Below are 15,365 nucleotides of genomic sequence, written 5' to 3' on the forward strand. Positions count from 1 at the left end.
AAGTGCATCTAAAGGAGTTCATCATCACCAAGCAATTATTACATGAAATGTTAAAGGGACATTTAAAAAAAAGATCAAAACTATGAATATTAAAATGACAATAAATTCACAACTATCAATTAAATCTAAAAAAACTAAGCCAACATGCAGAACGAGAACAGAATCATAGATATAGAGATCATTTGGAGGGTTCTCAGTTGGGAAGGGGAAGAATGGGGGGAAAGGTGCAGAGAGTAAGAAGTGCAAATTAGTAGGAACAAAATAGACGGGGGGATGTTAAGAACAGTATAGGAACTGGAGTAGCCAAAGAACTTATAAGCATGACCCATGCACATGAACTAAGGGGTAGGAAATTGCTGGAGGGAATGGGGGTACCAGCTGGAGGAGGGCAAAGGGGGAAAAACTGGGACTTCCAGCCAAGATGGAGATATAGGTGGAAACACTGTGCCTCCTCGCACAACCAAGTTGAAAGACAACAAAATTTTAGTAACAAAAACGCAACCAAAACAGACAGAAAATTGAACTGTACGGAAGTCCAACAACAACCAACCATTCAGCCAGACTGATAAGAGGAGTAGAGTCAGTGGCTGGTGGAGCGGGGTCCTGCAGGAAAAAGTGGCCAGACTGACCCAGGCGCGCAGGCGGCAGTTGGCGGATCCCAGGCGTGGGGTGGCAACAGGCGGACCCAGTGAGGGCACAAGGCAGCTGGCTGACCTGACCGTAGTTCACACATTCACACTCAGATAAACCAGGCAAAAGAGTGAGCAGTGAGACAGACTGCACAAACCAGGCCAGTGACGGGGATTAAAGCCTAAAAGCACCAATTGGAAAAACTTTCAGGGGTCAAGGTGCTAGGAGAGGCTCCCAGGCTCACAGAGAGTTCGTTGGAGAGACCCACAGGGTCCTGGAGGGTGCACAAGCCCACACACCTGGGAACCAGCACCAGAAAGGCCCAGTTTGCTTGTGGGAAGCAGCAGAGAGGACCAAAATCTGAAAGAGAGCAGAACAAACGCCATTGCCCCTCTCTGACCCTGCCCCCACATATAGCGTTACAACCCAGCGACAGGGTCGCCTGGCCCTGGTGAACACCTAAGGCTCCGCCCCTCATATGTAACAGGCAGGAACAGACCAAAACATTATGGCTCAAGAAGAAGAACAGCTCAAAGCCCCAGAGCCAATAATTCTAAGCAACCAAGAGATAGCCAACCTATCGGATGCACAGTTCAAAACACTGGTGATCAGGATGCTCACAGAACTGGTTGATTTTATAGCAAATTAGATGAACAAATGAAGGCTAAACTAAGTGAAATGAAGGTAAAAACTGGGACAACTGTAATAGCATAATCAATAACATATAGTTTTTAAAAGCTGCAGTACATACATACAATGAAGTTACTCAGCCATAAAAAAATAGAGTAACATCTTACCACTTGTGACAGCATGGACAGACCTATTACACTCAGTGAAACAAGTCCTCAAAGACAAATACCATGATTTCACTTGTATGTGAAATCTAAATAACAAAATAAATGAGTAAAATTGAAACCAACAGACAGGTACAAAGAATGAACTGATTAACTGCCAGAAAGGAAGAGGGTTGGGGGACTTAGTAAAAGAGGTAAATGCATTAAAAAGCACAAATTGGTAGTTACAAAATAGTCATAGGGATATAAACAAAACGTAGGAAATACAGTCAATAATAATATTGTGATAACTATGTATGGTGCCAATTGGGATACTGGAAATATCAAGGGAATACTATATAAAGTATATGATTTTGTAACCACTAAGCTGTACATCTGAAACCAATACAAAATAAAATTTAAAGAAAAAAAGAAAAAGAGCCTCCTCAGTCTCTCCCCCGGCTCCCCCTGACTCCAGGGCTGAGCAAGGCCTTCATCTACTGTCTTTTCCCAGTGCTCCCAACTCCCCCGGGTCCCACAGACAGACCACGCCCACCATGCCTGACCCAGAGACAACCAAGTTTAACACAGTGTCTGGGATGTTTTTGGCAGCCCCCACACCACAGCCCTTCCTCAAGCACCCGCCTAACTGCCATTCGTTCCAGCAGAGTTCTTCTGGGGAGTGAGGCTGGCACCCACCGTGGCTCCACACTCTACCGTGGCCTATTCCCACTCAGGGAAAGGGGGCAGGGGGCAGGGGCCTTAGAGGACAGGTAAGCTTAGGAAAGGCTGAGGGGTGGGAGAAGCCTGACAGGAAGGTGGGAGCAGGCAGTGTGGCTGAGGGGCAGCTGTCAGAATATTAATTTGCAGGAAAGCTCATCAAGAATGTGGATTCTGCCCTGGCTGGTGTAGCTCAGTGGATCAAGTGCTGGCCTGTGAACCAAAGGGTCACCGGTTCAACTCCCAGTCGGGGCACATGCCTGGGTTGTGGGCCAGTTCCCAGTGGGGGACCCATGAGAGGCAACCATACACTGATGTTTCTCTCCCTCTCTTCTTCCCTTCCCCTCTAAAGATAAATAAATAAAATCTTAAAAAAAAAAAAGAATGTGGATTCTGAAGGTCAGGATGAGGGTGGCGATGTTAGTAAACAGACCACGCTAGGTGTGCCTGTGTGAGGAGAGAGGACCTACACACACCTGGGAAGGCTGGGATAAGACTGGACTGGAAAACAATTCCTTACCCGTTCCCTTCTTACCAGAACACAGAACTCACCAACACCACGTAGAAGTTAAAGCAGCTGCAGCAGCATCACCCCGTGCCCCATTCTGTCTGCCTCACTACCTAGGGGAGCTAGACTCCCTGCTACCAATGAGTTAATAATGGGGGGACTCGGAGAAAACTGCTGTTGGTTTTTAAGGAGAGATTAAAACCTCTTTCCTTGAAAAATAACTAAATAAAATTAATTTTAAAAAAAGGTAAAAAAAAACCCCAACAACTTCTTTCCTGAGTAAAAACCAGTCATTTACAGTGTTTGAGCCATGTAAAAAGAACATTCCTGTATGACTTTTGGCTGGTAAAATCTGCTAAATTTGTTCATTCATCAGCCAGGACTGATCAACCCACCCCTGTGCCGGAAACTGAGAGACAAATGTGTGGTCCTAGTTGGCAGCTCTAACCTCGGATGTGCCGCTTCCTAGCAGGTAACTCTGGGAACATTCCCGAACCTCTGCAGAACGGGGTTAACAGCTGTCTGGACCCAGAGCAGTTGTGACGACGAGCTGAGCTATCAAGACCTGTATGCCTGGCCCACGGGCGGAGCGCTCCGTAAAGGCAGCTCTGTTGCTACGGGAAGTCCTCACCATCCAGGGACCTTGGCCAAGCTCGCCTTCACCTCTCCGAGCCCCTGTCCTCATCTGGGAATCCGTGGACCTGATGGCGAGGCTCAGGTGTATGCAAATCACAGACTGTCCGTCTGCCTCAATGATTTCTGTTGAAGGAGGTGTGCAAAAACTAATCACAGGCCATACCTTCTAACTAAAGGGCGGAAGGCTCCACATGCCAATTTTAGACATTTTCAAGCTAAATTTACTCTGCCGACAGGCAGCTCAATCACTCACTGTATGAGACCCCAGTGAGAAAAGTTTTGCTGTAGAAATGTTATACAACTTTTCAGCAATTTAACTAAAAAACTCAAGATCAAGCTGTGACACCACTTTGGATTTCAGCCTTTTATCTTCACATAAGGCCCTGCCCCGCGGTTTTCCGTTATTCCTTCCTTTATCTGGATGCACTGCATTCCTTTCAGCTAATATTGCTGTGACGAAAAATTTTGGAAATGTAAAATTAATTTCTGCTGATAATTTCACATGCTCTAAATTCATTCAGACTTTAAATTTTACTTTTTCTTCCCTGAAGTTGTTGCAGGCCATGAGCCCAACATGCATGTTTTATAGCCTCATCCAATCCATGCCTAAATTCCAAGACACTTTTCATCCACATTCCCTTTCTATGAGGGTGACTGGCTTAAAGGTGTGTTTTATTTATTTTATAAGCAGTATGGTTAAGATAAAAAATAATTTCTGCACCACTTTTATTCAAAGAACCCACATTTCCTTATACTTGCTCTAGCCATGCTATATATGCATGCAAGATTTGATCGTTTATCAAGCACTTACGTGCTAGATGCTTTTCTGCCTCATCTCCAGTTCATTTCCCCTGCAAGCTCTTACCACCCACGTTTGAAGAGGCATCTCTCTGGCCCCACCCTTTCCACCTGTGGGACAGGAGAGCCAGGAGAACCGATGCACGTGTGATGGCGCTCACGCTGCTTGCTGCTGTCTGTGTGCTCAACTGTTCTTCGCCTCTGCTTGCGAAGTCTCATATCTTCTCCGGCATCCAATAAACTGTGGCAAGCTACCGTGTTAGGCTTGCAAACAGGGTGAAAATCTCAAGATTCTTCAGTCTTCCTTTCTCCTTTTTTATTTACTTTAATTTATTGATTTGAGAGTAAAACATCGATTTGTTGTTGCACTTATTTATGCATTTACTGATTGATTCTTGTACGTGCCCTGCCAAGAATCGAACTTGCAACCTTGGCATATTAGGACAATGCTCTAACCCACTGAGCTACCTGGCCAGGGCAACAGTCTTGACCTCAGGCTCCCAAGGCACAAAGTCACTTTGTGGCAACTAAGACCAAAAGGAAGCCCTTCCATGTATGACATCAAACCACTTGGGGCTTTTCTAACCCTGTGGTCAAATCAAATCTTTCCTTCCCATGGCAAGTCTTGAAGAATCCAAAGACCTGCCTTGCACCTCAGGTCTTCCGTTTGTCAAGTGAGGACTCTGAGTCCTTCAAATATCCCAGAGAAGCCAGTTTTGTGTCACTGCTTTCCCTGTGACAGTGAGGACACCACATAGCTCTCCTGCAGCCACAGAATAGTCACCCCCTGACCTGGACTGCTGCCGCATGGCATGTCCCGCGGTGTGTGCACAGCTGACTGGCACCACATTCAGGACTCTTCGCTGACGATGCAGAGGCGGCTCCTGGGTGGATCCACTGAACGTGCTGTCCCTTCTTCATTCCAAGCACCAAACTGAAGGCTCTGTGCCACTTCTTTTTTCAAATCCACTACACATCTTCAACATTTTCAAATTATGAACATTAATAAATACAAAGCTCTGTCCCTGTGCCACTTCTGCCCAACTTGGTGGCAACCCCTCAGCAGCATCCTTTCCCGTGGCTAATCCTCTTTAACCCAGCAAGCTAACAAAACCCGGGCTACCACAGGCCCGGTTCAGCCGTTTCATTACAGAGGAGCAAGGGGAGGTGGCCTATTCTGTTGTCCCTGCCTGGTTTTTATGTTCTGAAACCTGCGTGGTCCACTCCAGGGTCTTGACAAAAGCCAAGACAAGCACATCAGTCTTCTGAACACAGACTGTATCTCTCACCCTTTGTAAATTGTTAAGTATTTATATAATCTATCTTTTCTGAAAGCAAGCTTCCTGGTTGCCTGAATCACAAAATCTGCTCAATTAGCAGATTCAACTTATACTAATTTTGCTTTCTGAAGATGATTTCTTTGAACTGTTTTCAATAATTTGCTTTGTAGGACTTTCCATAGTACAGTCCGTGAGTATTCCAACGTTAAGAAATTCCATCACATTCCCTTTGAAAATAAGTATTAGTAGGAGTATTTCTAGAACTGGTTTGCCAATTTTTTATGACCAAACTACTCTCTGAATTATATCTAATTTTATTTTTAACAGGATTTTATTTATTTATTTTTAGAGAGAGGGGAAGAAAGAGAGAGGGAGAGTAATATTGATTGGTTGCCTCTCACATGTACCCCAACCAGGGGCTGAACCCACAACAAAGGCATGTATCCTGACAAGGAAGTGAACCAGCTTTGCAAGACGGGACCATGCCCAACAACCAAGCTAAACGGGTCAGGGTAAATTGTATCTAATCTTAAAATCACAATCTCCATTAATTGAATTCAGTAAGGAACTTTCCCTCCTCTGAACTCACGTACTTCTCACAGCATAATTTACTTTCCCCTCAAGAACCGAAATAGCTTTACTGTTATTTTTCATAGAAATTAACATGCACACCAAAAACAGGGCCAACCCCCCCACCCCCAGGACAACGGCCCCTGCTACAGGGCCATGTGTTCTCTGTGCACACGAAGGCTTTTCGTTCTAGATGTGCATACCGTCTACATTCTTTCATAACTTTGCTCTTGCTGCTGCACATTGTCTTCCAGTCTGCAGTGCAGATGTTCCCCTCTTCTACTAGGCCACAGTGACTTGCAGCCTTTGTTCACAAAGGCTGTGCCTGGTTTGTGAAAGCTTGGCAGCCTTCCCCAATCGGAAGGCACAATCCCAGTACCCTAAGGTTAGCAGAGAATTATTTTTATATGTGGCCCTGTGTCAGAAAACAGGGCTCCCCTTACCTGGCCTCAACCATCATTACCTGACCTCAAGCATGACAGCTACAGAAAGGGAGAAGGAAGAAGCTACAGAAGAGTTAACAGAAAAGAGCAGGAAACAGGCCAGGCCAGTGTTGGGCCACAGGGAGGGATGTGGTTCCACCTTAATGCCAGAAGGGCAGTACAGAAGAAAGGAAGGAGGAGTCTGGTGAGTGAGGGTTTTAGGAGGGATGGGCTACACAAATGTGGAAGAACACAGAAAGGAAGGTGAGAGATCTGTTACAAATGTAGCTACAAAAGTTGAAAGAAGGCAATCAAACCTCAAATGCACTCCTGAAGGCTGGGTTAAAGTTGAGGCAAATCTTCTTTGCCCCCCAAAATAACCTCTAACATTGAAGGAGTTTTTATATTGTGCTTGGGACTGTGCCAGGTGCTTCTGATCAAGACCACCACACCACAACCAGAGCCGACAGAAAAGGGGGGAAGAGAACCCAAACTGCCTAACGGATATTCCAGTATCCTACTAGCTCCAGCAATTTTTCAGGTTTTGTTGCAAGTGGGAAAAAGTTTTTAAATTGTGGTGAAATTCAAACATACAATGAACTATTTTAATGTGTATAATTCAGTGGCATTTAGTGAATTCACAATGTTGTGCAACCACCTCTAATTTCAAGACTTTTTACCCCCCGTTTTATTGAGACATAACTGGCATACATCCCTGTGTAAGTTTAAGGAGTACAGCATGATGGTCTGATTTACATGTACAGTGAGATGGTGGCAAAGGTCTCTTGCTGTTCTGGTGGGATTCTTATAGCAGTCTGATGGCTGGGTTTTGATTACCTATCTTCCCCATTAGTACAGGACATGCCTGAGAGCAGGGACCTGAGGCACTCTCAAAACCAGCCCTCAAACATTTGCTAACTGAATCGCCAACCTATCAGATTTTATTAAAAATCTGTATTAAAATTTTTTTAATTATTTATTTATTTGTATTAATTATGCCATTACAGTTGTTCTATTCCCCCCCCTTCATTCCCCTCCACCCCACCCCCCCATCCCCACCATTCCCCCCCCTTTAGTTTATGACCATGTGTCTCAAGTTCTTTAGATTCTATATTTCCCATACTATTCTTGCCCCCCCCCATCTATTTTCTATCTACTGTCTATGCTACTTATTTTCTGTACCTTCTCCCCCCTTCTCCTCCTCCCACTCCCCTGTTGCTAACCCTCCTTGAGATCTTCATTTCTATGTAAAAATTGTTTTATTGATTGATTTTAGAGAGAGAGAAGCAGTGGAGGAGAAGGAGAATGAGGAAGAGGAGGAAGAGGAGGAGGAGGGGGAGGGGGAGGAGGAGAAGGAGGGAGAGGGGGACAGGGGGAAACACGGATTTGTTGTTCCACTTATGTACGCATTCATTGGTTGCTTCTTGTATGTGCCCTGACAGGGATCGAACCGCACGAAATCTTGGTTAACCAACTGAGCTACCTGGCCAGGGCCTCAGATTCTCTTCTTGATGATAAAATCATCAATACCAGTGCATATGTTATTCTTTTGAACATGACCAAGAATGTCGGCTCTCAGAATGGCTTAGCATAGCTGGGACACGGTGATCCAGAACCCAGAAGTAGACTGCAAATTGCTGCACAGAAGAAAAGACATTTCCACATCTCTGTATCCCAGTCATCAGTCACAGCTTACAGCCGCCAATAAAGCAAGAGGAATGAGAACCTCATCACCAATCTAGGAGGTGGGGACTCACTTCCACAAGAAGTGAGTTTTTTTTCATTATACAAGAAAAACTGATCTTACTGCTTTTAAAATCAAAGCTAATTACAACTTAGTAATTTAAAAAAACAATCCAGTTAAAAAATGGGCAGAGTACTTGAATAGACATTTTTCGGGGGGAAAAAATGCACAGCCCTGGCCAGTGTGGCCGAGCTAGTTGAAGCACTGTCCAATAACCAAAGATTGCTGGTTGGATTCCCAGTCAGGGCGTATGGCCGGGCTGCAGGCTCGATCCCCCGCTGGGGCATGTGCAGAATGCAGCCAATCAGTGTTTCTCACAGAGGTGTTTCTCTGTCTCCCTTCTACCACATCTCTCTCTCTCGAATGAAAATAAACCTTAAAAAAGATATACACGTGCCCAACAAGCACATGAAAAGATGTTCATCACCTTAGCTATCAAGGAAATGGAAATCAAAACCACAATGAGGAACCATTCTGTACCTAGTAGGATGGCTGCAATCAAAAAGAGGGACAATAGCAACTGTCCCCAAGGATATGAAGAAACTGGAACCCTCTCACACCAGTGGCAGAAATGTAAGTGGTATAATAGCCCGGCATTCCTCAAATGGTTAAACATAAGGTTACCATATGACCTGGCAATCCCACTCTTAAGTAAATATCCAAAAGAAATGAAAACATACATCCACATAAAAACCTGCACATGAGTGTTAATAACAGCATTATTACAACAGACAAAAAGTGGAACTAACTGAAATACCCACGAACAAAGACTGAATAAGAAAACGTGATATAGCCACTACAATGGAATATTATCTGGCAATGAAAAGGAAAAAAGTACAGCTATATGCTACAACATGGGTGAACCCCGAAAATGCTATGCTAAGCTGCCAGATACAAAAGGTCATATATTATATGATTCTATTTATATGAAATTTACAGAATAGCTAAATCTATTAAGTGTGATGGCTGAGGGCAGATTCTTTTGAGAATATTAAAAAATGTTCTGAAATTATGGTGACAGCTGAACAACTCTGAATATACTAAAAGCCACTGAACAATATACTTTAAATTTGTGAAATGCATGGTTTGTGAATTTCAATAAAACTTTAAAAAATTGAAGCTAACTCAGGAACATTGATTCTCAACCAAGGGCAGTGTCATCTCTACTTGAGAAGTTCAGAAGTACCTGAGGGTGTCCTTAGGTTGTTCCAACATCAAGGGTGGTTACTGTCATCTAGTGGACAAGAAACAGGGACAGTCCCGCACAAATAATCTGCACACACACACACCAAACTGCAGTCTGCAGTGCAATCCAATTGAGAATCACTGCTCTAGAACTACAAATTCAGTTTGTAAGCTATTTGTGGGGTACCTATCATGTGTATGTAACACAGTGCTGGGTACAGGAAGTGGGATGGAAAGAGATAAAGGCCTCTGCCTAAACCAGAACCCACTGAGATAGATATTCCATGACACAGCTGGCAAAGCAACAGTCACAGGGCTAGAACTGCCCAAATAGAGGGGACTCAATAATGCTGGGAAGGGGAATGGAGGTCCTACTTCTGCCCCGGACAGCCTGGCCTACTCGAGTCTCCTCTCCTGCAGCAGCTGACGGCAGGACAGATCCGACAGAATGGGGCTGAGCATAGGAGGACAGAGGCAGGCAGGATCTAGTAACTTTCCCTCTGCGAAGCTAAGCTGAGTTGGGAGTTTCCTCACTTGTAGTCAAGAGAGACTTCGGAGTACACAGACAGGGCACGATCCACTAAGAACGGGAATGAGGAGTGTCACCTAAGACTCAGGAGGATGGGATGGGCCCCTGAGTGGAAGGCGTACACAGGGCTTCGTGAGCAGGAAAAGGCATGACGGCCCCCGAGAAGGCACAGCTCTGACAGTGAATAAACAGGCATTTATTTCAGTAATTAGCTGGCTTTGAGTACTCCAGCTTCACACCAGCTGAGTCAACTGGTAGAGAGCACTGACCTGCAGCCCCTGGAACAAGAGAGCAGATCTCCTCCAGAGAGTCAGGCACCTGAGCCCAGGTGGGGGCACTGGGTGACGAGTCTGGGAGGTGCTGCCAAGAACCTCGGAGACAAAAAAAGCCTGTGCAGAGGCCAAAGTAGCTGCCATTTTTGAAGTGAAATGTTATTAGTGTACCCACTGCCACCCACAAAAATATTCTAAAGGGGCTCACCAGAACCTGGCATGTGGGCACTGAAGGGGGGCACCAGGGGCCAGCATGGAGGTCAGAGAAACTAGACAAGGTCAGAGACTCTACTCCATTCCCAACAGGATGAAAGGGTGAACACCAGGGAAGCACAGGCCCTTTCAGAGAACCTCCGGTCGATTTTAAAAACAATTACTGAGGCAGCTTCTAATATGCAAGGCCTGGGATACAAAGATAACCCACAAGTCTGTTCTGAAGCCCGAAGACAAAGAAACTCAGGGGCATGCTGACTATGGCATTACCTCGACCCTGGATTTGCTCTGTGCTAGGCCCAGAAGCATCATGACTCATTTAGTTCTGACCACTGCAAGAGGCAGGTACTTACTAGTTCCATTTTACAAATGAGAAACCGAGGCACAGGCAGTTGGAAGGAAGACTCGCTGTCACTGCTGGAATGTTTTCACCTGTACATATCCTACCTTCTCAAAAAAGGTAAAAGCAGCAGCAGCAAAAGTTCGAGGTGACAGTAACATAGGCCAGGAGCAGCCCGGGCAAGAAAGGAACTCAAGCTAGGATGTATTCCCCCCTTAAAGAACTAAGCATTCAAATCATGAAGTTAGAAGAGAACAAAGAAACACCAATGAAAGCAGGAGACATCAAACTCCAAGGAAAATAGAAGACAGCATATTAAAAAAGCAGAAATTATCATGAAAGCAAAAATCAGCAAATCAGAACACAGAAAGAAAATGAAATTCCTACTTCATGATACATGTAGCCAATATGACCACCTACTGAAACCCATTAACACAGAAAATACAACTCAATTTCACATATGAATATAGAGTAACATTAAAACCCACAGGCCCACAGGTCCCCAGCTGGGGATGTGCAAGAGGAAACTGAATGATGTGTCTCTCACACATCGATGTTTTTCTCCCTCTCCTTCTTCCTCCCTTTCCCCTCTCTCTTTCTCTAAAAGAGATTTTATTTTTTATTTACTTTTAGAGAGAGGGTAAAGGAGGGAGGAAGAGAGGGAGAGAAACATTGATGTGTCGGACATGGCAATGATTGCTGCACACCCCCAACTGGGGATCTGGCCTATAACCCAAGCATGTGCCCTGACTGGGAATCGAGCCAGCGACCTTTTGGTTCTAAGGCCAGCGCTCAATCCACTGAACTACACCAGCCAGGGCCAGAAATGTGCTCTTAATCTAGCAACCTGAAATTTTCTACTCAAGCATCAGTAAGGTTATCTGTTATGTGGGTCCTCTCCATTATCGCAACCCGCAAAGAAAGCACAGGCAATCTGCACGGTAAAAGCCCTTGACATTCCACTGCCCCCAAAAGATGTTCCAGTCTAAAAAATAACCCTTTCTTTTCTTTTGTTAATAGCTCCCTTGCCCAACCCCTCTTTCTATAAAGACCTTATAATCTGTATTTTGTACAAGTCTTCAGAATACCCCTTCTAGTTACTAGACTGAATGCTACCTATTCATGAATTGCTTAATAAAGACAATCATCTTCAAATTTACTCAGTTAAATTTTCTGTTTTAACACCATAAAATGTAATACAACATTTTTTAAATACAGGCATATCTCAGAGATGTTATGGGTTTTGTTCCGGACCACTGCAGTAAAACAAATATTGCAATATGGTGAGTCATCTTTTTTTTTTTTTTGATGGTGAAGGGACTTGCCTTCAACTTGTAAGACTGCACATTTGTAAACTGCAGTAAAGCGCACAGCGCAATGAAACAAGATGTGCCAATTGTCCACTGTGGTGGAGAAGGAGTTAATCCAGAAAAGAAAGATTTAATAAACAGGCCACTTAAAAAACCTGAACCCCAAGACGAAATTTATCTGCTGAAATGTACTCCCCATGGTTAAGGGAGGGCCCAAACTTCATGAATAGTAAGTTCAATGGCCATTTGCAGATAGGGGTTCTATATACATAGAAGAACCTCAGAATGATGTTACTAAGCTGTAAAAATTTTTCAGATCCATTATAATCTTAGAGATCACCATCACATTATGTGGACTGTCTGACTGAAATGTTGATACACAGGAAATGACCGTAATATGCCCTTTGATGAAATCCACTAATTCCTGATTAAGAGAAAAAAAATTAGGAAGTGACACCAGCAAAACGGCAAAGAAGGCATCTCCAAACTCCCATTCCTCCACAGAAACATTAAAAAACAGTATTTCAGAAACTGTCAGACCAACTTTATCAGAACTCTGGAAAACAGTCAAAGATTTTCAGCAACTAAATGAATACAGAATCAGGTGAAAGGCAACTAAAACACGGTAGGGAATCTTTGGCACTTTTACCACCCCCTTTCCTGGCTGGGCAGCAGACATTTTGAAGATGGTGGCATTGTCCCAGTGTGGGACCCTGGTCCTTGCTTCCAGAAAGAGCAGAGCAGGCCTCACTCACATTACTGTGCCGGTCTGTTCTAACCTCTCTGGGTACCTGAAGAACTAACACAAGGTGCTCATCCGTTCTGCCTAACTCAGGAGCCAGGCGTGGGGAAGCACAGGCACTGCTGAGAAAGACTGAATGGTCGCGGAAACCCACAGCTTGCACGGACAACAGCTGAGACACACAACACACGTTGCCTAAGGCCAAGGAGGAAGGCCAGGGAGAAACCTGAGGAGCATCAGTGTATTCAAAAGTGTCCAGGTAGCAGGGCGTGAAAAGCTGCCTAGTATTAGGGGTTTCTGGGTCTTTCACCGGCTAGGGAATTTTTCACAGCCTTCAGTCACGTGTCTCTTTGCCCGGTTGGCCTTGGCATCCAAGAACACTCTGCCACCAAACTACTGCTATGGGATGAGTTGCCCAGGCACCCAAACAAAAGGAGTAACCCTCCAGGGCCCAGGCAGTGCCTGGTGGCTGTGGGGCCCAGTTTGATGAAAACTGACGTCTGTTCTGTGGAGACAGGGTGGAGGTCCTAGAAAGCAAGTGTGCCAGGAAGCAAGGCAAAGTGGTTCAAGTTACCCAGCAACTAAGCACATGTGACCACTAGGGTACAAGACCATGGACCACCAGAGAACCACAATCCCTAGCGAGGTGCCCCTGGCACACAACCAGGGCAAATCAGTTGATCCCGTGGACAGGAAACCTCCTGAGGTGGAATGGAGATTCCCTTAGGAGGGAGGACAGGTCTGAGTCTCCATAAGATCAGAAGGAATTATTTCTAAACCTGGATTTTCTAGAGCTGCTGGCACTGTCCCTGAAACATGGACTGATGGCCCCAAAGACACAACGGTGGGCAGATGCTCTAGAAAGAACCTATGGGGCCCCTTCTGAAGACACTGAGAGAGGAACTGATGGAAGGGATGGGGACCCAGAGACTCAGAGACAGGAGAAAGTCTACTGGTACTAAACCCGGGGAGGGCAGCTTCTTTGCTCCTTGTCTTAGCCTTGAAGGCTGGAGGCCACCATTTCTTCAGACTTCAACGAACAGCCACGAGTCCTCGAAAAAGGGGGGAAGCGTTGTCCAGGTATACTGGGGAACTGAGACGTACACATGTCTCTGACAGGATTCATGCTCAGAAAAGACCTGGGAAGATCTGACTCGTTCACCAGCGGCTGGCTAGCTGTAGGCTCGCCACAAGCCAAAAGTGAGGGCTGAGGGAGAAGGACAGCAGCCCCGCTACATGTGGAAGTATTGCAGCACAGAGCCAATCTGCAAAGACTGAGGCTCTTTTTAAGTTCCTGGAATTCAAGAAAATTCCAAACAAAACACTGGTGGAACACAAGCAAAGCCTTCAACAGTCAGGAACAGCAACCCCTGGGGTAGAGGCAACCCGAACTTCTGCATTGTAACACTCAGATGTCCCGTTTTCAGTAACAACAAAAATCACAAAACATACGAAGACACACAAAAATATGACCCATGTAAAGGAAAAAAACGAATGACAAAAACCATCCAAATGACAGAAACCTGACACTCGACTTACTAGACAGAAGACAAAATGCAACTGTCATAAACATGCTCAAAGATGTAAAGAAAATCATGGACAAAGAACCAAACAAAACCAGAAAAATAATGTCTGAACAAAATGAGATATCAATAAAAAGATAGAAATTATAAAAAGGAACCAAACAAATTCTGGAGCTAAACTGTACAGTAACTGAAGTGAAAAACTCACTAGAACAATTCAGCAGTGGATTTGAGCAAGCAACAGAATGAGCAAGCCTGAAGTTAGGACAAGTAAAATGATTCCATGAAAGGAACAGAAAGAAAAAAGACTGAAGAAAAGCGATTAGAGCTTAGGAACATAGAGACACCTGGGAGCTAGCCAACAAACATTACAGCAGTCCCTGAGGAGAAGGAAAAGGGGAGAGAATATCTGAATAAATAATGACCAAAAACTTCCAAATTCCATGAAAGATATAAATCTATACAGCCAAGAAACTAGGTGAACACCCAAGAAACTCAATGAATTCCAAGCAGGATTATACCAAGACAGTCAAATCACTGAAAAACAAAGAAATAATCCTGAAAGCACTAAGAGGAGAGAAATGACTAGTCACGTAGAACGGGTCCTCAATAAGACAAACGCCTGATTTCTCACCATACCACAAAGGCCAGAAAGCAGTGGGATGACATATTCAAAGTGCTGAAAGGAAAATACTGTCAGCAAAAACTATCCTTCAAAAATGACAGACAAATTAAGACATACCCAGATAAACAAAAAAAAGGAGAGATTCTATCACTAGGACAGACTTTGTCTACAAGAAACACAAAAGGGAGTCCTTCAGGCTAAATGAAAGGATACTGCACACTAACTTGAAGCCACAGGAAGAAAGAAAGAGAAGCCCTGACTGGTGTGGCTCAGTGAATTAAGCACAAGCCTGAGAACAAAAGGGTCACCAGTTCGATTCCCATCATGGTATATGCCTGGGTTGTGTGCCAGGTCCCCGGTAGGGGGCACACAAGAGGCACCCACACATTGATGTCTCTGTCCCTCTCTCCCTCCCTTCCTTCTAAAAATAAATAAAATAATCCCTGGCTGGTGTAGCTCAATAGATTGAGTGTGGGCCTGTGAACCAGACAATTGCGGTTCGATTCCCAGTCAGGGCACATGCCTGGGTTGCAGACCAGTTCCCA

General features: G+C 44.7%; 1 protein-coding gene and 1 pseudogene across 2 annotated transcripts in view; one reads left to right on the top strand and one right to left on the bottom strand.

Annotated features, from left to right (window-relative positions):
- The window catches only part of UBE2L3 (ubiquitin conjugating enzyme E2 L3), a 52,219-nt gene that overhangs the window by 12,161 nt on the left and 24,693 nt on the right, over window positions 1–15,365 (bottom strand). The window lies entirely within an intron of this gene.
- On the top strand, window positions 10,321–13,634 carry LOC119038916 (39S ribosomal protein L24, mitochondrial-like; annotated as a pseudogene).

The sequence above is a fragment of the Artibeus jamaicensis genome, unplaced genomic scaffold (genome assembly GCF_021234435.1).
Source record: "Artibeus jamaicensis isolate MK-2021 breed Jamaican fruit bat unplaced genomic scaffold, CSHL_Jam_final contig_1128, whole genome shotgun sequence".
NCBI lineage: Eukaryota > Metazoa > Chordata > Mammalia > Chiroptera > Phyllostomidae > Artibeus > Artibeus jamaicensis.